Below are 24249 nucleotides of genomic sequence, written 5' to 3' on the forward strand. Positions count from 1 at the left end.
GCATGCTGCCCATATGTTAAAAACAAGCTGTGCAGCAGTTTGTATATGTGGATGATGTCGTGTGTAGGTGTAGAATGTGTGGGTGTGTGTGTATGTGAGAGTGACGAGGTCAGACAGGTAGAAGACCGAAGAGACAGAGACAAAGGGTAGCAAAATGACCTTCTTGAAAAGAAGCAGAGCAGTACGTAATATGATAAAGCATAGGTTGATTGTTGAAAGTGAGACAACCAAGAGAGACCTAAGTGAGAAGAAAACATACGGGACTGTACAAATCTGAAGAGATAGGAGGAACTACCACTGAAAGCAAGAGTGACAGCCGAAAGGGAAATAAAGTGACACCAAGCAAGGCCATCCCTAGTATGTGTGTCCCTGGTAAATATTTTTTTGCAGGGTCCCTTTCTATATAAACAATTTGATTTTTTTTAAATGTTACAAAATTCATGGGCCTATGTGATTTTTCAAAAGAGGTTTTGGAATAATGTGGGTTTTAACATTTGTTTATTTTCCAGTTGGTATAAGTGATGATTATTTGCAGTGTCTAGGAACTCTCACTTCCTGTGTAGGTACTAGAACTAGCTCTCTGTATTCTTTTTTGCTTGGTGTGCTGATTCTAGATTTCTTGCTGGGAGAAAAGGATAGCAATACAGTTAAGGCTCCCAACCCTGTGGCTCTTCAGAATTTGTTCCTATTGAAACACATGTATTTCCTGCCTCTGCATTTCCCTAACCCCTTGTATTTAATGCTAGTTATGTCATCACTCGTGATTCTGCCCCATCTATCACGCCACCCTGAATACCAGCTTCTCATGACTCTTTCAAGGTTATTGCTATGCTTAGTAGAAGATGACACAAAGGCAAGTCTCGCCCAGAATATGCTAATTTAATGTTAACTTGTTTTCTGCTCATGTTAAATTGACTGTTTGGAGTTTTCTGACCACAGAGCACATTTTCTGACCATATCTTCTCCTGAAATCCTCAAGGTAATCACTGCATTCCTGAAATGTGTTTTCTTTGCACATTTGACAGCAACCCCGACTTCCACACACCACCTTCAGAGGGGAGTGGTGGGGAGACCTCATAAATAGAAGAAAAAAAAGAGTGGGCCCATTTGTACAAGGAATGTCCATCTTTCAGCAGACAGCATAAGCATGGAGACTTCAATGTCAACACATTGACTGGAGGCAAGAGACAGCATCAATCAAAGTCTGCGAGGCATTGCAGAACACCATTCTCACAAACTCTCTGAGAGCAACAACACGGCCACCTCCAGAGGTCTGCTAGGGAAGGGATCTGGCCGTCCTGGTGTAGTGATGGGAGGTACACAGGGAAAAGATGTGTTGTGCCACCTTCACTGCCCTGGAGTTCTAGCCTGGAGGCTGCTAGGTATCAGGACACGGAGGGATGAGAGCCAACGCATGGGCCCCCACATGTGAATCAAGCCCAGGGGTCAGCAGTCAACCATGGGCACCCCAGATACCTGCACTTGTCCTGTGTGAATGAGAGGCATGAGAATCATTGCATCTGCACTTATATAATCTCACCAGAGAAAGACTGGATTATCTTGAGGAACAATCCCTCGTCAGGCCACTTTCCTGGAATCACAGCCAACTCAGGGGCCCAGAATGATCCCATAGATATGAGCTCCTTTGGGCACCTGGTCAACCTCACAGGAACAATGGGGGACCAAAGAGCACCCCAAGGAGGAGAAACAGGGACCAAGAGCACTCTATCCACTGTTCCTAGGGAAACGTACAAAATGTTGAGGAAAACAATACAGAACATAGGGTCCCCGAGGTGAGTCGCACAGACTGAAACCAACAATCTCAGATGGTCTGAAGCAGACTTCCTGTACTGACGTCAAGGATGGCCTGCCACCTCTATTACCAATCACAAGAGTTACTAAGAGGAATCAAAGACATCAGGCAGTTAAGAAAAATGTCTAATACACCACTACCATGTGATAGTGTCTTATTTGAACCCAAATTATCTGACTCTTATGACATGAGTTCTCTGCTGTGAAGTTATCTAAAAAACATTATAAACTTCATATTCATACAGACCTGGGTTTGAAACACTATCCTGACAACTATCAGTTTATGATCTTGGGGTACAGTAGAGATAATCATACCCACTTCAATTCCTTAGAAAACTTAGAATGGAACCACCATTTGATCCAGTTATCCCATTCTTCATTTAATATCCAAAGGACTTCAAAATGAGTATACTACAGTGATACAGCCACTTCAATGTTTATAACAGCACAATTTACAATAGCCAAGCTCTGGAAGCAACCTAGATGCCCTACAACAGATGAATGGATAAAGGAAATGCAGTATATATACACGATGGAATATTACTATAAAGAAGAATGAAATTATGGCACATGCTGGTAAATGGATGGAACTGAAGAATATCATGCTAAATGAGATAAACAGTCCCAAAAAACCAAAGACAGAATATTCTCTCTGATATGAGGATGCTAACCCACAACAAGGAAGGAGAAGATTAGAAGTTCATTGGATTAGACAAAGGGGAACAAAAGGAAGCAGGGGTTGGGGGAGGATGGGAATAGGAAAAACAGTAGATTGAATCAGACATATCTTTCTTATTCTTATATTTGAATACATGACCAATGTAACTCCACATCGTGTACAACCTCAAAAATGGGATCCTAACTGGAACAAGTTATATTTATTCTATGAATGTATGTCAAAATATTATACATTTGTTCTCTAGAAAGAACAAATAAATAATAAAAAGTAATACCCACTTCATAAGATTGTTTTGCAGGAACCAGCCAATGATAAATTCTTTAGGCTTTGTAATCCGTACAGTCTCCTGCACAACCACTCAATTCTGTAGCATGAGAGTAGAGTAGACATTGCATAAATAAATGAGTGTTAGTGTGTTCCAATAAAACTCTGAATAAAACTGATGGTGGGCTGAGTTTGACCCAGAGGCCTTAGCTTGCCAACGACTTGTTTTGAAAGTGAATAACAACAATAAAGTTTTTATAATAGTTACCTGCACTTGGCAAGCATTCAATAAATATTAGTTATTATTATTACACAAATAAAATGACTACATTTAAAATTTGTTGATTTAAGGTCCTCCTTGCCTACCATTTTTAAAAGCCTCATTGTTTTACAGTTACATTGTACACACTGGAGGGGGAAAATAATGGATGAATAAATGTTTCATTGTTGAAATTTTTCCCTTTTACTGTTATTTTCTAAAGCTTCTTTTTTAGAGTAGTTTTCCAATGAAAATTGTCATTATCTTTTAAAGGTTAGTCAAAAAGGAGCTAATAATAATAAAATAAAAATTGTGATTAAGGGGGCCCATATTTCCAAAAAAATGGGGGGAGCTGTTGTCTTGTTGTGTATTTTTATTATGCATTCAAAATACACTGCTTCCATTCTTTCATATTTCTATTTCAGGAATTTAAATAGTAAGAATGTTAAGTGCCACAAGTCAATTTTTAAGAGCTACATTACCTTTTTGTATAATCAGTTTTATCATCATTTCATCTGTGATTTCCATAGCCTTTTATAGTATCATTCATTTAGAACCTGCACAGCACCTTTCTTTTGTGAGCGTCATTTCTTGGCTTTACGAGATGATTCCTCCCCCATTCTATTCTTGTGGTTTTAAACAGCTACCACCAATATCAACTGGTCTTGGGGTGAGCACTGTGAGCTATTAACTGTGAGGATGGGTTGCATCCAGCTGTCAGGAAGACGTTTATCAAACAGAATGTATCAAATAAGTACAGAAGAGCATAAGCCAGGGATGGAGGGATACAGGTTTATTTGGATGCTGTCCTCAACCCAATCATTCTAAGGTCCAGCCACATCCCCATCCTCCCATACTGTGCTTCTGAGAAACAAGGAATTCCCCTTTTGCCCAACCAAGTTTCAGTTGATCTTGGACTATGACATCACCCTTGAATGATGTGAATCTCTGCTACCGGTTTATCCCAAGGGACACTTCCTGGTCTGCCACTCACCTGTTGTGTGGTTTTGGTATCGTACAAAATAGAGAAGAAAGCCTCATTTAAGGGTGGCACTCAGTTCAATGTATTATACTTCTTTTATCCAAAAGATCAGATAGACAACTGTGTCAAAAAGAGAGTGACTTTAAATGACCAGGCATGGTTTTTGTATTTATCTTTTGTAACTAATACAATTGGGAACATTGTACCCAGGTAAGAAAACAAGAAAAAAAAACTCCAAGCTGACATCACTGGAATAAGAGATATATATCATGGATCATCTTGTCACAAGTGGCCTGTACACAGGAAAGTAGTAAAACAGCTTTAGGAAAACCCACTTTAAAAAAGGAAAAAAATAGCAGAACTTCCTTATTTGAAAACATTTTTTTTAGCTCTTTCATGGACTCTAGGAACTCATTACTTGGCTGTTTGGTAAGTAGACAGCAGATATCATTACACATTGGCACAATGGTACCAGTTCTCCCCATATCTCCAAGCAGACTGCTGACTTTAATAAATTAACCTATTAAGAGTGAGAGGAATCAACTCTCCAAATATATTTCCATTTGCTATTCAGGCAACAGGTGGAAGAGAATGAGCAATGCTTCTTGGAGCCAAAGATCTGGGTTCAAGTCCTACCTTTGTGTTTTATTTAAGTAGGCTCCTTAAGTCTTCTGAGCCTCCATTTCCTTTTCAGTAAACTAAGGTAGTGAGATTATCTGCTTCACAGGGATGGGCAGGATAATATCTGCAAAAGGAAAGATATAAGACAGTCATCTATAGTGAATGACTAATTGTCTAACCCCCAAGGGCACCAATCATTCACCTACTGGTGTGAGTTCGTCAATCTCTGCTTCTCCTGGGATTAGTCATGAGAAACAGAAATTTTGAAGAAGTAGGGGTAAACAGGACCGGATGGGTATACAGCGGAGTTCTACAAAACCTTTAAAGAAGAATTAATACCAGTACTTTTCAAGTTATTTCAGGAAATAGAAAAGGAGGGAGCTCTTCCAAATTCATTCTATGAGGCCAACATCACCCTGATTCCGAAACCAGACAAAGACGCCTCAAAGAAAGAAAACTACAGACCAATATCTCTAATGAACCTAGATGCAAAAATCCTCAATAAAATTCTGGCGAATCGGATACAAAGGCATATCAAAAAAATTGTGCACCATGATCAAGTAGGATTCATCCCTGGGATGCAAGGATGGTTCAATATACGGAAATCAATAAATGTTATTCACCACATCAATAGGCTTAAAGAGAAGAACCATATGATCATCTCAATAGACGCAGAAAAAGCATTTGACAAAGTACAGCATCCCTTTATGTTCAAAACGTTAGAAAAAATAGGGATAACAGGAACTTACCTCGACATCGTAAAAGCTATCTATGCCAAGCCTCAGGCTAGCATCATTCTGAATGGAGAAAAATTGAAGGCATTCCCTCTAAAATCTGGAACACGACAGGGATGCCCCCTATCACCACTTCTATTCAATATAGTTCTCGAAACACTGGCCAGAGCAATTAGACAAACGAAAGAAATTAAAGGCATAAAAATAGGAAAAGAAGAACTTAAATTATCACTATTTGCGGATGACATGATTCTATACCTAGAAGACCCAAAAGGGTCTACAAAAAAACTACTAGAACTAATAAATGAATTCAGTAATGTGGCAGGATATAAAATCAACACACATAAATCAAAGGCATTTCTGTATATCAGCGACAAAACTTCTGAAATGGAAATGAGGAAAAACACTCCATTCACAATATCCTCAAAAAAAATAAAGTACTTGGGAATCAACCTAACAAAAGAGGTGAAGGATCTATACAATGAAAACTACAGAACCCTAAAGAAAGAAATAGAAGAGGATCTTAGAAGATGGAAAAATATACCCTGTTCATGGATAGGCAGAATTAACATCATCAAAATGGCGATATTACCAAAAGTTCTCTATAGGTTTAATGCAATGCCAATCAAAATCCCAATGGCATTTCTTGTAGAAATAGATAAAGCAATCATGAAATTCATATGGAAAAACAAAAGACCCAGAATAGCAAAAACAATTCTAAGCAGGAAGTGTGAATCAGGTGGTATAGCGATACCAGACTTCAAACTATACTACAGAGCAATAGTAATAAAAACAGCATGGTACTGGTACCAGAACAGGCGGGTGGACCAATGGTACAGGATAGAGGACACAGAGACTAATCCACAAAGCTACAACTATCTTATATTTGATAAAGGAGCTAAAAACATGCAATGGAGAAAGGATAGTATCTTCAACAAATGGTGTTGGGAAAATTGGAAATCCATATGCAACAAAATGAAACTAAATCCCCTCCTCTCGCCACGCACAAAAGTCAACTCAAAGTGGATAAAGGAGCTAGATATCAAATCAGAGACTCTACGTCTGATAGAAGAAAAAGTTGGTTCCGATCTACAGATTGTGGGGACAGGCTCCAAATTCCTTAATAGGACACCCATAGCACAAGAGTTAATAACAAGAATCAACAAATGGGACTTTCTTAAACTGAAAAGTTTTTTCTCAGCAAGAGAAACAATAAGAGAGGTAAATAGGGAGCCTACATCCTGGGAACAAATTTTTACTCCTCACACTTCAGATAGAGCCCTAATATCCAGAGTATACAAAGAACTCAAAAAATTAGACAATAAGAAAACAAACAACCCAATCAACAAATGGGCCAAGGACCTGAACAGACACTTCTCAGAGGAGGACATACAATCAATCAATAAGTACATGAAAAAATGCTCACCATCTCTAGCAGTCAAGGAAATGCAAATCAAAACCACCCTAAGATACCACCTCACCCCAGTAAGATTGGCAGCCATGATGAAGTCAAACAACAACAAGTGCTGGCGAGGATGTGGGGAAAAGGGTACTCTTGTACACTGCTGGTGGGACTGCAAACGGGTGCGGCCAATTTGGAAAGCAGTATGGAGATTCCTGGGAAAGCTGGGAATGGAACCACCATTTGACCCAGCTATTGCCCTACTCGGACTATTTCCTGAAGACCTTAAAAGAGCACACTACAGGGATACTGCCACATCGATGTTCATAGCAGCACAATTCACAATTGCTAGACTGTGGAATCAACCCAGATGCCCTTCAATACATGAATGGATAAAAAAAATGTGGCATTTATATACCATGGAATATTACGCAGCACTAAAAAATGACAAAATCACGGAATTTGCAGGGAAATGGATGGCACTAGAGCAGATTATGCTTAGTGAAGCTAGCCAATCCCTAAAAAACAAATACCAAATGTCTTCTTTGATATAATGAGAGCAACTAAGAGCAGAACAGTGAGGCTGAGCAGGAAGAAAAGACTAGCATTAAACAGAGACATGAGGCGGGAGGGAAAGGGAGAGAAAAAAAAAGGGAAATCACATGGAAATGGAGGGAGACCCTCATTGTAATACAAAATTATATATAAGAGTTTACGAGGGGAATGGGATAACAAACATGGAGGGAAATGAATTTCAATAGATGGGGTAGAGAGAGAAGATGGGAGGGAAGGGGAGGGGGGATTTTAGAGGATAGTAAAGGTAGCAGAATACAACAGTCACTAATATGGCAGTATGTAAAAATGTGATGTGTAGCCGATGTGATTCTGCAATCTGTATTTGGGGTAAAAATGGGAGTTCATAACCCAATTGATTCTAATCTATGAAATATGATTTGTCATGAGTTTTGTAATGTTGTGAACATCCAATAAAAAAAAAAAAGAAGTAGGGGTAAGGATTATTTAGGAAGTTGGGGATAGAAAAGAGGAAGGAATATTTTGATGTCCTTTCAAAGGAAGATAAAAGTGGACATTTGGAGAGTAAGGAGGAAGAGATTTGTCAACAGCGAGGAGGAGGGGAATGTGAGGGAGAGAGCCCAAAAGGAATACAGGAGAAAAACAAATTGGAGGTCATCAAAGAATGGTTTCATGGTTTTCTAAGAATCAACTCTGAGGACATGACACCTGTCCCTCCACAAAACCCACTGTGGTCCCTTCTTTTCCCTCGGGACTAAAGGAAAGTAAGAATCCATATCATAACTTCTAACAATCAGGGCCTCTATAGCAGGAGGAGGTGAGGAGAGATTAGAGGGTTCTATCTGGCTGAGGTTGATCACACCACAGCCACCCTGGACCCAGAAATTAGCAAGGCCATGCTCAGGGCCAGCTGTGGTCTGACAAGTCTCAGAGCAGATGCTGCCAACTGGGGTTTTCTGGGAGGTACTATTCAAACTCTCCACCAGGAAGTACCTTAGGAAAGCAAAGAAACAGACCAGACAACCAACTTCATAAAAACTAACAAGTGTCTAATCCTCACAGCAGCTTGCTTGTACAGCTGTAGCAAGTGCATGTGACATCTATATTTACACACTTGCCAAGTGTAACACTCCAGAGAACTGTTCCACAAAGGGGCAAAGGGAACCAAACACCACCAGGGATTCTTTCCAGAAATGGCTTGAGAATGCCCTTCCTCTCAAGATAACTTGGTCCAACTGCATCTATCTTACTAATATTTCTCTGTCAGAGACTGTGAGTTTCGTATAACAAAACTGTATTATCCAGAATCTTCCACGTTGTAACTGACTATTAATTACTTCTGCTTTGTCAGCTGGCCTCACACACAGGACCTAAATGTTTAGTCTGCAGTTTGTATAATCATTCTCCTGCTTCATAATTACTCTACGGAATGACTTAGTGCTAAAGGCACCACCACTGACTGGGAGCTTTTCATTTGCTTATGATAGCACATTATCTGGTCTGCATTCATAATGCTTGCTCAGGGGTTAAAATGAATGGTCCTTTGAACAAAGTCCCCAGTTTTATACCTACTTCTCAGGTTGTTGGGTCAGGACCAGAGTGGGTTCTGGGAGTGGTAGAGGGTAAGAGAAGCCCTCTCTGTTTCTACTGTGCACATGGAAGAAGGAGCTTTCACGTGTTGAGGCAAGAAGATATCACCATTCTGTTTTCCAAACTGACTATGACCAAGTTGGAATAGTAATATACTTTGAGGAATCCCCGTAATGGCCTTACACACTTACCTGTCAGGCCTAGTATTCAAGTTGGAATTGGCCCAATGGATCCAGGAAAGATGGGTCTACTGAACTCCTGACTTCAAGGAAAAAGCAGAAGGGAAAGAAGTCCAAGATGGTGCCATGGAAATGGAGGATTCAGAGATGACTTCCATGGCAGAGCACATCTTCTATAGTACTGGAAAAGCTCCTGTGCCCACAGTCGAGGCCCTCAGCTATTTCTAGCCCTATCTCTAATTCTTCATCACCCAAAACTTCTTTTCAGCCAGATTGGCTGGCTAGCCTTGCCCTACTGCACACAGATCTTTCACCACCTCTCTAATTCCGCTCATGCTTTCTGCCTCCCTGGAATGCCCCTCTTCCACACTCACATCTACCTCCTCCAGAGAGATTTTCTTTTCCTGCTGGCCCCAAAAAATCTCTTTCATCTCTGAAACAACTCCAAACATTCCATTTATAAATTAACCATTAAATTAAGGCTCCTTTCTCTGCCTTCCTTCTATTGTTATCCTAAAGTATCATTCAGATTTTTATGATCCTTAGCATTGTCATGTATTTTCTTTACAAATACAAGTTCCTTGAAGGCAAGTCCTTGTCTGTCTTCAGATCTCACAGCATCAACAACAATATTCAAAAAAGGCCTCCCTTTCATTTAGTTTATTTGCTGTATCACACCCAGAATTTACAGATTCTTGTTCCTCCTAGCAAAAGTAAAAAAAAAAAAAAAGTAGAGGGCCTATGACTGGGCTCCTTCATCAATGATGCTGAGTTCATTTATTAATTGGTACTATGATTTTAGGATTTGCATTTGTTTTCTTATCTCTGTATTCTAACTGTATGCCTACTACAAAGTGTGTACATGAATTTTTTTTTTTTTTTTTTTTTTTTTTTTTGCTAGACTGAGAGCCAACTTGCTCTGTGCTCTTTGAAAAGGAGAATTAGTCATGGTTACTGAAAAAAAAAAGGAGAATATGTTCAAAGTAAATATCGGTGCACGAGATTGCTTTTCACTCAAAATATGAACACCCCCTGAATTTGTAAATATTTACTGTAACTTATGGTAAAAAATATTGGCTTCCTAAGTTATATTGCTGCCAAAATATTTCTTTCCCACTCGCCCCGCCTAGAGTTCTGGCCTGTGGCTGGTAATATACCCTCTGCCTGAAGTTAACCTCACAGCAAAGATAAAGCTTTAGTATATTAATAAGAGAGAGAGAGAGACAGAGAAAAATATACACACACAGAGAGAGATGGAGAGAATAAGAAACTTGAAAATATTAAAAAGGCAGCATAACTATCAGCAAAAGTCCTATTTGCAATGGTGCCTGATGTCTACTATGCGAATTAAAGGAAAGAGCAACCTAACAAGGGCACCCATTTCATAAAGAGCCCGGGCAAAGATGACTAATCCACAAGGCTGACAGTTTCACAGCTCACACAGGCTCCATTCTGCTCAAGTATGGGGAACACTCACCACACCCACCACAGCTGGGGCCACATGACAGTCTTGTACATACCAGCTCAGGACTCACCCATGACAGAACTGGAATTCTCTTTGAGGTCACCACCCAGAGGCAGCCCCAGCCCCAGTCCCTAACCTGGATTCAGGATTGATTCACACTTTTGAGCTCCACAAAGAAGTCCATTAACTCCAAACGATGAAGAACAGTGCCGGGCTGGGGATATAGCTCAGTTGGGGAGACCTTTGGAGCCTTAGTCTTTCTCCAGCCTAATCCTGATTCTTCTGTCCTGCCCAAATCCTCACAGGTACAATTGGATAGGAGAAAGGTCTGGCCATAAAGTTTGTAGGAATCAGTGTAAAAGTAAAATGTGGGGTGGGGCCTCTTGTTCAAAAACTATCAACCACTTCAAGACAGCACATTAAATGGAGCATTGGGCCCTCCCTGAGGATCTACACTGTTCACATGCCCTGAAGCTGGCCCTCATATGAGAAGCCACAGTAGTTACAATCATTTACATGAAATGTGTGCTGTTCGTTGCCAATTACTGTGGAGCACAATAACAATTGTGCATTTCATATTTATTAAGTGAAAATATGTAATCATTACACAATGCTGCTTTGTAATACAAAGCAAGGTATTGTTTTTATTAGCTGTAGGGTTTACTTTGTTGAATAGCCTATGGGTTACAGAACCAACCCCTGTTAATATGCACACAGGCTTAAGAGGCAAGGCCTTTGCCCACAAATTCTAATTCAAAGGGGATGTGTATCATGTGACTCAAAAAGGCATTGCCTTAACACCAACCATGACCAGTCAACCTCCTGTCCTTCATTTAGTTCAGGACAAAATAACTAATTGAAATTAATTAATTGTAATATTAAAAGAAGTGGTTCCTAGATTTTTGGACTTTATAGCTAAAAATTCCAAGAAATTTAGAAGATGAACATGAAACTGACACATTATTACTGTGCTCTGTAAAGATGTGTAAAACCATCAGTGTATTAGAAAGGGAATTTATGAGCAAAAAACACAAAAACATGATTTCAAAATAAAGAGAATTCTTTAAGCAAATCTGATATTATGAATAATTTCCTCACTTCTCCAGCGACAGGAGAAAACTTTTCCTCTGTCAGTGTGGACAGCAGACTGAGACATGGATTCTGGGTCCAGGAATGTCTATCAAGTGGACTGCAATATTATTTTGTTTTAACTGGTGAGTTCTTAAGAGCATGGCCAATTTTTGCTTAGGAGGACAGTTGATTTGGATATCAACTGTTCAGCTTCCCTTCCTTCTGTTCCCCATTTCCATTCCTTCAAGATTGATTACACCTGGCCCAAATTCCTCATCTATGTCCTTGGACCCTCCTCATATGTCCATGTCATGTGTTTTGAGTACTTACTCCTTGGTTCTTTCTTTAAGTAGCTCTGGTTCAAGTCCATCCATTATTTCTTTAACAAAACAAGCAAACAAATCCATTCAGTTCAAGCACTTCAGGATTTAGTCAACTTCATTGACATTTGTTGGGTGGGTATGCAGTCTGCAGCCATTTTCTTCAATCCACCTCCATCTCTTTCCTCAAACTTCTCCCCTAGCACATCATATAAATCCTTGTCCTCTTACAGAATACTTTTTCCCCCAAAGTAGATGCCATGAGTATTTTACATCTACCACATGAGGGATTCCAAACTAATAAGATCCCCTCCCTAAAGGAATTTTGGTAGATTAAATAGTGTCTCCATCCATTAGGTATCATTAACTAATTCCAAATACCCTTCAAAACTTTCCCTGGTTACTTGAACTTCCATTCATCTCCCACTTTTCTGAATTTATGCCTTGCTAAGGATCTGAGCCACATCGTAGAATACTGTGGGCTTTGCTAATGTTTCACGTATGTTTGTCTTGTCCTCAACTTGGTTGTAGTGAATTTGGGAGTCAGGAGTGATTCCTATACCTCTGATCATTCATTCATCAAACAGCCGGGCACCTTAATAAAGATGGCAGCCTCTGACCTTGATTTGCTCTTTACTTAGGAAGTGGCAGAAGCAGATAAATGAACAGAAAAATCATGACACACCGAGGAAAGTGCTCTAGTAGAGATGTGAACAAAGTATAAGGGAGTCCACAAGAGGAAAAGGCTCTGAAGGAGCATAAAGAGGCCAAAGGGGAAGAATAAACTATGCCCAGGCATGAAACTGAAAAGAGCAAGTTAAAAGTTCAGTGTGATTAGGACATGGCCCTTTTCAAATGGAGAGAAAGAAGTAAAGGTGTTGTCAGGCAGGCTATATAAAAGCCTTCTGAATTTCTCAGAGTTCCAAGCCTATTGCTGTTAATTTGTGCTTAATAAATAATAATAACATACCTGGGAAGAGAACTTTACCATCCTTAAAGAACTTTTACATTCATGATCTTTGGCCTTATGACTCTATAGATAAATGATATCCCCTCCCAATTTACAAATATAAGATTGAAGCTTAGAGAATTTTAGTGATGTACTTCAAGTCACCCAGTTAAGTAATTTCTGGTGTGACTCTAATACGATTTCCTAACTCTGAATCCAAAATACTTTCCGCCACCCAAATCATGGCTGAACAGGCCCATAGCTACAAAACTTTGTAGATGTGGTACATCTTAAAATGGAAAGAGAAGAAGTTTTAGAACCATCATAGGCAAAATCAAGTCACTTAACAATACATGTGGCCTTAAGAAAGTGACCAAATTTCAGAATCTCTGTTTTGTCACTTACTGTCAACAATACATGATGAGCCTCCTTCAAAGAGCCATCGATGAGATCAAAGCATGCAACCCTGCCACAAATTGTCACAAAATAAATATGACAAACTATTTTTAAATAAATTTTCAACAAGGATAGCTTTAATTGCACATAACCTTTCAAAAAATAAATATAGACATATTTTTAAGTTATACTAAATATTTTTATTTGGCCCAAGCAGTCTGATGTGCCCTTAAAGCTGTTCATTTTTCCTTATTTTTCCTGGACTGGACTTTACATACTCAGCTTTATTTCTAAAATGAATTATAAACTCACTTACATATGAATCACTTGCTGTCCTCATTTCACACCACAAGGTCTATTTTGGGGGGGATGGAGAGGGAGAAGGGACAGCGAATACAAGCTTCTGTAAGAATTTGTTACTTGCTCAGACAAAATGGCTCCTGTTGGGTGCAGAGCAGGCTGAACTGTGGTGTCTGCAGGGCAGGCTGAACAGATGTTGGCTGCAAGATAGCCCACGCACTCAAACCCCCCTCTATCTGGTCCTTTATCACCTGTTTGTGTCAAGTCCCGCTCAAGGCTGAGCACTCAACCCCACTTAGGCCAACAAGGCAGCATGCAGACCCAGAGGCCCCATTAGATTTGGGCTATAAAAACTCCCTCCTGCCAGGCCCCTCTCTCTCTTGCTCTCTCTCTCTTGCTCTTTATCTTTCTTGCACGCGCTCTCTGTCTCTCTCTTGCTCTTGCTCTCTCCCTGTTCATCTCATCTCTTCTCTCTCTCTCTCTCTCTCTCTCTCTCTCTCTCTCTCTCTCTCTTTCCTTCCTTCTTTTCTCTTTGTTGCACTGCTGCAATAAAGATCTTTTGGTCACTCCGAGTGTTGTGGTCACTTTCCTTTCAGCTCCTTTCTCCATGGGCTTCACTTTGAAAGAAATTGGTTAAAAGACACTATTTTCCAGGATCTTTGTGTCATTAAAATGCTGCCACCAGGGTGGGGAAAGAGTCCACAGGGAAATGCCATGCAAATGTCAGTCAGATCTGTCAACACCCCCCCCACCCCACCCTAGTGCTTTTGCAGGCTCATTAGTCAGCTTCCCCTCCAAGCGCCTACACGGAGAAAGACTAAACACTAGACTAAAAATTAAAAATTACCTCAAAGACCAAAACAATGATGAATAAGATAGATGCAACAATGAAAATATAATAGGGAACCCTCCGATGCACCGAAAATCACAGTCTAATTTTTATACACCCCTGCGACTCCCTCCCCAAACAACTAAGCTCTTCAATCAATTAGTGCCATCTAGCATGGAAAAAGCCACACACAAAAAAAATCACAGTTCTTACAGCCAATATTTTCCACTGAGCCAGCCACCCTACTCTTTTTTTCTTCCCTGAGGTTAATAGTGAAAGCTCTGTTTGTTTCACAATGCATTAATTCTTGCTGCTTGCAAGAAATTATTTTTGGAGGTATCATATTTTAATATAAGTTTCCATGAATCTTTCCACATGATTCCCTTGCTTTTAAGCACTACCCTCCCAGCCAGGCTCACCCAACAATGCCCATGCTTCATACACACTCAGCCCTGGGACAGGCCAAACTCTGTGTTCACCGCCTGGACCACAGCCCCCCGTGCTGGTGGGGAAGGAAGAACATTTGCAATTGAGCTCAAGTGTCATGGTGGTTTTTAGCTGGCAAACGCATCTGAACATGGTCACTGCGCTTTTCATGCTCATGAGGGGATTTTCCAAAAATCTAAGCTATGTTTTGAAAACTGCATTATTATAGGGTATAGCTCCTTCGCTCCATTCTTTCCCCAGCTCTCTGCTTCCCAAATGGTTTCAGGGGAGAACTTTTTGAGAACACAGCCAAGGATTAAAACAAGAGGCTGATTAAAAGAGAAGTCACATTGTATTCTTTCATATTTTGATGAACTTAACTGTGCCCAATTTTGTTTACTATGTTCTCCATTCAAAAAGTCAGAACAGCAGCAAATGTAAGAAGGTCAGTCTGGAGGCAGGAAGGTCCCAAACCCTATGGCATCAAGCACCAAAGCCACTGACTTGTCTCTTTCTTTTTTATTTCCCAATGCCAAGGACTGTCACTATATTAAAAATACATTCTCCCCCAACTTACACCTTGGATTTTTTTTCATTTTCTATATGCCACATTTCTATTTCTTATAATAGGACCTGTGAAACAAAATGACCGGTATTTTAATTCCCTTTTGTCATTTTATCAGGTGAGTTTGAGCCTTAGTTTTGTCTCTTATTGCAGGGGGATAATGATGACAAGCTGATAGGTTGAGTTAACTATGACGATTAAAGAGAAATGTCATGTAAGTTCCCAATAAATAAAAGTTATCACTACTATTAATATTATTACTGGTGCCATCGATGGTTATGCAGTGGTCTCCCCAACAAACACCACCTGCAGGTTTTTGCCCCCTGGGAAAGTCCCCTCTTACCTTGAAGCTGAGCTTAATCATGTGACTTGATTCAGCCAGTGAGACCTTAGCAAGTGTGATGCAAGCAGAGGCTTAAAAAGATTTTGAAAAATGAGGTTCATAGTCTTGGAAAGCTCCCTCTTGGATCCCAGCTGCCATATTGTGAGGAAGTCCAATTCACTCTGCTAGAGAAAGGCCATGTGGAGATGCCCTGTGGGGTGAGACACCACAGGCAGAGAGAGGCTATCTGCAGGGAGAACTGAAGTGCCCCAACTGATAGATAACTGAGACAATGGGAAGGAAAAACCCTACACATTTAGAATTGATGTAGACAACTAGGCAATAATAATTGAATGAACACTGGAGTTAGAATACATGTGGATGGAGTCAAGTACAAATGATCTTACTATGGGCAAACTAATTTTCCTCTCTAAGCCTCGGTTTTATATCTGTGCATGAAAATAAAGGTAGCTACTTCATGGGGTTATTGTGAGGATTAAGCTGGAAAATCCACGTAAAACATCAGTGCAGGCACATGGCTAGTCTTTTAAAAGTGTAAGGATGTTCTGATTGTTTTCACTGAGGTGGGAGCAGAAGCATGGCGATGTTGTTCAGAACAGTGGGAGATCTTGGAATAACAAGTTGGCAGAAGAAGCTGCCCAAATCTGTGACCCTCAGGACTTGCTGAGCAACTAAAGCAGCTAATCACTGATACTCAGGTCATGTCTGCCATGGCAGCTAAGTTAAATGGACACCATGTGTACACCCTCTTTTCCTTTAAAGAAAATATTGACTTTGAGTTTTCACAGGTGCTTTAGATTTACTCATTGGGGTCTTTATGCAACCACCTGTCCTTGTTTTTCTTTTGCATGGGGAATAAGAGGTAATGCTAACCCTAGCAAACATGATTTACCACTAGGAATCTGACCCAGGAGAGAAGGAACATGCATCAATTTTCCTCCAGTAATGTGACAAATGCATCCGAGCAAACAGACCAGACAAGGGGAGCTCTAACGTGCCAGGGGGTGGTCAGCCCTGTTTCAGCCTTAACCCAAGTATCCCTGCAACCACCCAGCCCACAAGAAAGGGAGACCAGGGTCTATATCTGAGAGTCTAGCAAATGCAACTGACCATACTAGAAGGTGCCTCAAAGGTATTATTTTAAAAGAAGTCAGGCTTGAGCAGCTTGATTCCTCAAGCATCTGCTCCATGGCCCCTAAGCCTGCACATTTTTTGAGGAAAGCATAGTGTTAATTTTACTGGCAACATGACCCTGATGCTAAGGAAGGACTAAATGTTTCTCAGGCAAATACACAATTTTCTGAGTGGTCTGGAAACTTTCTGTAGGGGTTGGTTAACTGGTTTTCCCAGAGACCTAGGTCTGGGAGGACTGTTGAGTTGATATCGAGAGCCCTACTATAGTACTTAGAATCCTTCTGTGCCATGGAACCTAGGAGTGGCCAATTCCTCCCTCTGGGTAGTTCTCTCATCTTATGATTGGGTAATTTGTTGGGCCTGTGAACTCCTGGAGACAGACCTGCCCTCCTCCTTCCCAGCTCCCCACTCCGTGCCTGCTGCCCTGCCCTGGCTCCTGCTTCCCAGCAGACCCCTTCTGAGGTCTACTTACCAGCTCCTGTGAACTTCCTGAAGACCCAATTTCCTTGAATGCCTAGATTGCCAAGGGAACTTCTGTTTAATTCACAGAGCTTCCCAAACAATCTAGCAAGCAAAAGGGCTGGGTCAGGACAAGAGTGACAGAAAGGCCAGTGTCACCAAGAAGCTGAGACCGTATGAAAAAGGAAAAGATGATGTAACCATACAAAGAAGGGAGCAAAGGCCTAAGAGAAGCAAGGGAAGAGAGTGGCCAGCCAATGGCAAGGGACAGGAGCAGGAGAGAGAGGGGCCTACGTTTCTGCTCAGCTTCTCTCCCAAGCCCCTGGCAGCATTTCACCCAGTGAAGTCTCTGCCAGCTCCACCCTCTGGCATTCATAGGGTGGCCAACAACCCTCTGTTACTCATCAGAGGATGTTATCTGATGCCGGCCCTCTCATTTAAATACCAGCCATCAATATGTGACTCCCAGATGTAGAACTCATAGTAGGAATGGCAGCTTAAGTCCTTTAAAAAGTGGCCCCATTCAGGACAGCTTTCTGGAAAGGGTAAAAAGACCACACCAGAAAAGGACAGAAGTGTACTCAGAGGTACCCAGCCAAAGCATCTCTTGAGAAACCAAGGTCAGAGGACACCAGTGCCATATCGCTTGGGGACCACCAACCAAGAACTTTACTGGTTCCTTCTCTTCCTCTCCCTCTGCCCCAGTCCTGGGGCACCTAAGGCAGCCCAGTGAGCTAAAGGAGAATCATAAAAATGCTCTATAAGAAACACAGACGGTGACAGACATGCCCTCCCTCCCCACTTCACACAAGTCTCCACACTACAGACAGCCTGAGCAGATAGCAGGAACTTTGCTCTACTTGGGACTATTATTATTATAAATAAGATGTATGCACTGGCCAAATGTAACCAGAGTACTTTTTCATTATTGTATAAGAATACCCCAAAAAGGGTGATATCTACATGAAATTTCATCCAAAGGTGGTCCAGAGAGAGAAGCCAAGCTAGGTTTTGCTAGATAAGTCATAAAAAAATGACATCATGATCTCACCAGATCAAATGTGACTTGTTCAATATACTGGTTAGGGATTCTGGTTAGTATCACTCAGAATCAGACTGGAAGAGACTGGAATGTGAAGTCAGCTTAAGCCAAATATGCTTACAAAGTTTGGTGGCTTCTGAGATTGGTGGGGAGGGGTGACCCCTTATTTGCCAGCTTGTCCTCCAACCCCTCATTTCTCCAAGATCTCCTGCCTACTGACAGCAGCCAGTCCAGTTGATCCTCTGCATTCCAAACCACCCTCAGAGCCTGAGATCAGAAGGTTTCAAGCTTTATAAACTAGAAGAATTTAAAGAACCAATACAAAGCATCCCTGTGCTACTATCTCATTTTCAGAACCAATAGAAAGAAATAAACATGGGTATCAGGCAGACAGATAAAAATATTGCTTTTATTACTGATAAAGCCCCTGGAGACTGTGCCTTAGATGTGATGATCAAATGAGTATGCCAGCATCACACCCCAAAAAGTGTATCCATGGCGGCGCTAGACAATCCCTAAGTCTTCCATCAAGGAGTCTGCCCTGGGAAAACATAGCACAGAACAACCAAGGAGAAAGCACATGTCCTCTGAGGCAGGCTGACCCTAAGCCAGAGGGGAGCCGTGGGGCTGAGGCTGTGATTCTCAGGCACTCCTCCCAAGATCCCTCATCAGATATAGCACTCCTCCTCCTCTAGAGAGGAGAGAGTGGGAAGGCAGAAGCCTTAAAACCGCCAAGCTCCTCCTACAAGGAAACAAAAGGAGTAAGTGACTTAGTGTGCACTTTACCCTTAAACAGCTCAGGGCCTTGCTTCTCTGGCTGAAGAGGATGGGGAAGTGAGGATTCAAGCACTCCACACCCCTCAGCAGCAGCACAAAATCCTGAGCCAGCTCAGGGGATCCGAACCAAACATCTCTGGAAAATACTGTCTTGGGTCTCCTGGGAAGCGCTCCTTGCATGGACTCAAAACGTGCTACTGCTATGACTCATCAACACTTTGGTAGATTTCATTTCTGTGGTTTGACACCCAGCTCTCTGGTTTATAGGTGCCATTGCTGCCTCCGGGTCTGGGCACAGCACAGCACAGCACAGCACAGCATAACCAGCAGGCATCTCTGTGCCTGCCGCCTGTGTGCTGCCAGTCACCAGCCCTCTCTGGGAGAGACAGCCTGCTCCCTCTTCAGAGGCAGGGTTCACCTACTGAGCTCTGACCTCCCTCTAGCCAAAGTCTAATTGAGGGTGTCCTTTGGGATCCAAAGCCAGCCAACTGTGCCTTGCTTTGAACTGGCTCCATTAATAGTCATTCATCTGCTTGCTTGGCCAGAAGAACAATTGCTGGCAAGGCCAAAAATGAATGATGATGTTTACTGACTGGGAGGGAGAACTGAGGACAGAGTTGTGTGAATTCATATTATTGGATACTACTTCCAGGTCCTACTCACTCAGTGATTTTTAAACTTTTGGTTGCATGGGAAGGCAAGAAGACAATCATAAAATTTTTAGATAAACTAATGAAAGCTAGAGGCACTCTCTCTCTAAAAATATGTGCTCATGTATGCACAATGTATAAATACATGTGTGTATGTGTATATATGTATATATAATATTTTATATATAAAGCATATAAGTACTTATGTATTTATACATTAAATGTGTAATGCATAGAAATATATATAGTATGTTATCTATATACATTATATATACACTGTTATATAGTACACTATATAGTATAAAAACTTTCTTGAAGTGTGTATATATGTACATATACATACACATGCATATACTTACATGAATTGTATTTATATATACAATTCATGTAAGTATATATATACATATACACACATACATATGTATACTTGTGTACTACATATATATACACACACATACATATATATACTTACATGAAGCGTGTATATATGTGGGTGTCTAGATATGTATGTATGTATATACACATTCATGTAAGCATGTGTATACATATACATATATGTACATGTACATATACATATATACACACTTAAGTATATATGTGTGTGTGTTTATGTATATGCACAATCTCTCTCCTCTCTCTCTCTCTCTCTCTCTCTCTCTCTCTCTCTCTCACACACACACACACACACACATATATCCCAGAATAAGAACTTCTTTAAATCAGAGTTTTTGAAGTGTGTAGGATATTAAATATAATTTGGTGCAAAAGGTTTAATTGAACTAAAAATATATCTTTAATAAAGTGATATCCTACATTCTTTGAAAAGTTGAATAAAGCCAACTGAAACCACATAAAAATATAAAGAATTAAGTGAATCAGCAATGAAATTCCTTCTGTAATTTAATTTTTATATTTAAGGCAGAGCTTCTAGGCAGTCAAGATAAAAAGAAAAACATAGAAAAAGCATCCAATTATTAAGAACTATGTATTAAGAACCAAAAAGAATACAAAAGATGTATAAAACATGATTCTTCTCCTTAAGAAGGAATAATTTTTTTTTTGGTTTGGTGCCAAAGATCAAACCCAAGAATGCTTAACCACTGAGCCATAACCCCGGCCCTTTTTATTTTTTGAGACAGAATTTCACTTGCTTACAACCTTGCTAAGTTGCTGAGGCTGGCTTCAAATCTGTGATCGTCCTTTAGGAAGGATAATTTTAATAAAGAAAACTTTAGAGGCTGAGGCAAGGGCCATGGTGAGCCACGGTACAGGTGCTGTGCTGCATGCTACAGGTGTAGGTTTGGATCTGCAGGAGACATCCCATATTGAGCCACAGAAAAAGAGATAGCAGTGCTTGTGGGGAAACACATCCAAGATTCAGGGAAAATATTGCAAACAGGCTTTGGAGGGAAATCCAGTTTGTAAGGTGAGGGGGTGCCATAACAAGCCATTCTTTCAACAGATGAATGGAGTGCTTCCAGGAAGAGCCCCAATTCTCAGTGGGCTTTCTAGAAGGCAACCGAATGCTACAAAGATGTCATCAAAGCCAAATGCACTCTTTCTTTAGAAGAATCCATTCCATAATAACTGTTGGATTTTACGCTTCCCTCAGGACCTCAAGAAGTTTCATTCCAGCTGGTCTTACATTCTTCAAGGGAATCCTGGGGAATGCTCTCTCATGAAGGCTGCCTTCATCTTCACTCTGGGATTCAGCTGCTGTGAAGAGAGTGAGAAGTCTCTGAAAGCTGACCCAATTTTTCCTGTAACCCAACTTCAAACCCCCACTTTTCCACATGAGTAATAATTCAAAAATCACTTACAAATAGGTGACAAGTTCTACAGACTGGAAAATTACCTACAGTTTTTAATATTTTCCCCATGAAAGATCATCTTCCCAGGAATTTGCCTGCCAGGAGACTGGTCCACAGACTTAAGGCTTCCAGGTATCAGATAGGAAATCACAGGAGCAAGCCCACTCACATTTCTGCAGCGGTGACAAATGATGCCTACTAAATATCAGCAGAGTCACATCTCTTTAGAATAGCATATATACATGCTTATTTAGCAAGCACTCCCTAGAGTTTATCATATGCCAGTCCCTGCTTAAAAGTTATTCATGGTGCACATTTTAGCAATGCTCTTAGGAGACCCTATTCCATTTGGCAGAAGAGGAGATTGGGGCACAAAAAAGTTAACTTACTCCATAGGTAAGCAGCAAGCTTTGAACCTAGATAGTTTAGTCCCAGAGACCAGCTCTTATTCACTATAACTAGTGGTTCTTAAATGTCAGTATATATCAAAATCCCTTGGAGAGCCTGTTAAAATGCAAAACACTGGGCCCCATCCCTGGAGATTCTGGTTCCATTGGTGTGGGTTGGGGGTTCAAAAATTTGTATTGCTAAAAAGTTACCATATGATGCTGATGTGCTGAGTCTGGAACCACTCAGGCCATGAGGTGAAAACCTTCTGGGCCCTATCCCTTGCACATGTTGCTTAAATTCTTAGTGAAGCCTGACATTGGTAGTTTTTCAGATTTTCTCCAGGTGATTGTAATGTGCAACTAGGATGAGAATCTTTTCTCTGCTTGGAAACACTGGTTGGTTCTCTATCTTCACTGTATCTGAATCATCTGGGGAATTTTCTAAACTACTCATGCCTGAGGGCCCAGCCTTGGATATTCTCATTTAATTAGTACAGTCTTTGATGAAAGTCACTGAGCATCAGGTTTTTAAAGATTCTGCAATGCGCAGCAACAGTGTGAAGATCACTACTGTACATTCTTTTCCCTTACAGGACCCATGAATTTTCTGACCATGAATTGGTGATCAGTTGATGATGGGACTTTGGTCCTCAGGGGTCTCCTGTGTTCTCTCTAAAGCATGATGATAAAAATTCACCCAGGTCTGAGATTAGCTGTTGCTACAAGATCATTTGCTTTCTAGTAAATGTTTCAGCTTACTTTTTCTTTAATCAAGTCAGTCCCCCAACTAAAGGGCAAGTGCATTATTCCTGACTCACATAATAACTTGATTTTGGCAGACTGTTGAAATTTCTCTCTCATTGTATTCTCCCAAATTTGGAATGGTTTGTATTACAAGAGGATCCTCTGTTGCCCAAAGGAATTCCTGGCGAGTTTTCTTGAACGTGTACTTAAAAATGATATCTGATTTGCACTAACTCATAAATTAAGGTCTAGGCTGTGATGACAGCTTGTGCAGCCCCTGACATTGGCAGAAGCAGCTAATACATTGGTTTATTCTCACTCTAAGATTTGATCATCACTTCTCCTCTGACTTTGTTAATACCACTTTCCATAAAGCTGTAGTGAGAGATAAAACTTCCAGCCGTCACTGAGTTATTCAACCAGTCCTCCGTTACCAAAACAGACAGCGTTAGAATGAAGAGGAAAATTCAGAGAATGGTTGCTCCTCTTCCAAGTTATTCTTCATTAGTCTTCATGAAAGGTTCTCAAAACAATAAAATTAATTTCACTCATCATATTCTTCTAGTAGTGATTTTAACTTGCATAGTTTTTGAACTCACAATGATTTTTTTTTTCTTTCCTAGCATAAACCTGTAACAGATTAGTTGGGAGAAAATTTAATAGGGGACAGCAGCACTTTTTTCCCCCTCCTCAGGCAGCTTTTCTCACATTGCTGAGGTTTGTGTGAAGTTTCTACCTCTTCTTTCTTAGCCCTCGACAAGTGCGCTCCTAGTGTTTAAGTTTGGGCTGGAGGCCGAGTTCTAAACTTAGATCACAGAACTCAGAGACCAGGAGCCTCAGAACGTGGAGATGGCTGTGATAGACTTCAAACAGATTGACTTTTGTACACTTGTGTGCACTTCTCTGTAAATCTGCTTAGAATACTGTTGCTCAAAGAAAGAAAATTATGAGTTCCAAATTAAAACAGTAACCTTATTATAAGGGAAAGGAGAGATGAGAGGAATTTTTACAAGATAAAACAGGATTTGGTGATTGCTTAGATTCAGGCAATGAAAGAAAAATTGAAGATGACACCCAGATTCCTGGTTTGGATGGCTACCTTAATAATGAGGTAAAGAAGCCACAAACCAAGAGCACACAAGATAATGCATAGCTCAGTGTGTGTGTGTGTGTGTGTGTGTGTGTGTGTGTGTGTTTGAAGGTATCACACAGCTGCCAGCCAAGACTTGAAGCCAAGATTACAGGAAGAGACAAGCATTGCTCTGAGCCAAGCAGTGTTCTTCTCCCCTAAGACATTTGTCAAGTTGTAAGCATTGGTTGAGAAGCTGAAAAGATAAAAATGCACTTTCAATAGAACTTCAGAGCTCACCGAGGAGGAGGACTGCTGATATGCCAATAAATCCAGGCTTCAGATAAAACTTCTAAAGGGCTTCACCTTAGCAATAAAGGTGAACCAGAAATACACTCATCCTTACCAAGACTAAACTCTGCTTCAAATTAGAACAGTCCCCAGACTGGATTAA

This window comes from Spermophilus citellus, assembly GCF_964194105.1.
Source record: "Spermophilus citellus genome assembly, chromosome: 13".
NCBI lineage: Eukaryota > Metazoa > Chordata > Mammalia > Rodentia > Sciuridae > Spermophilus > Spermophilus citellus.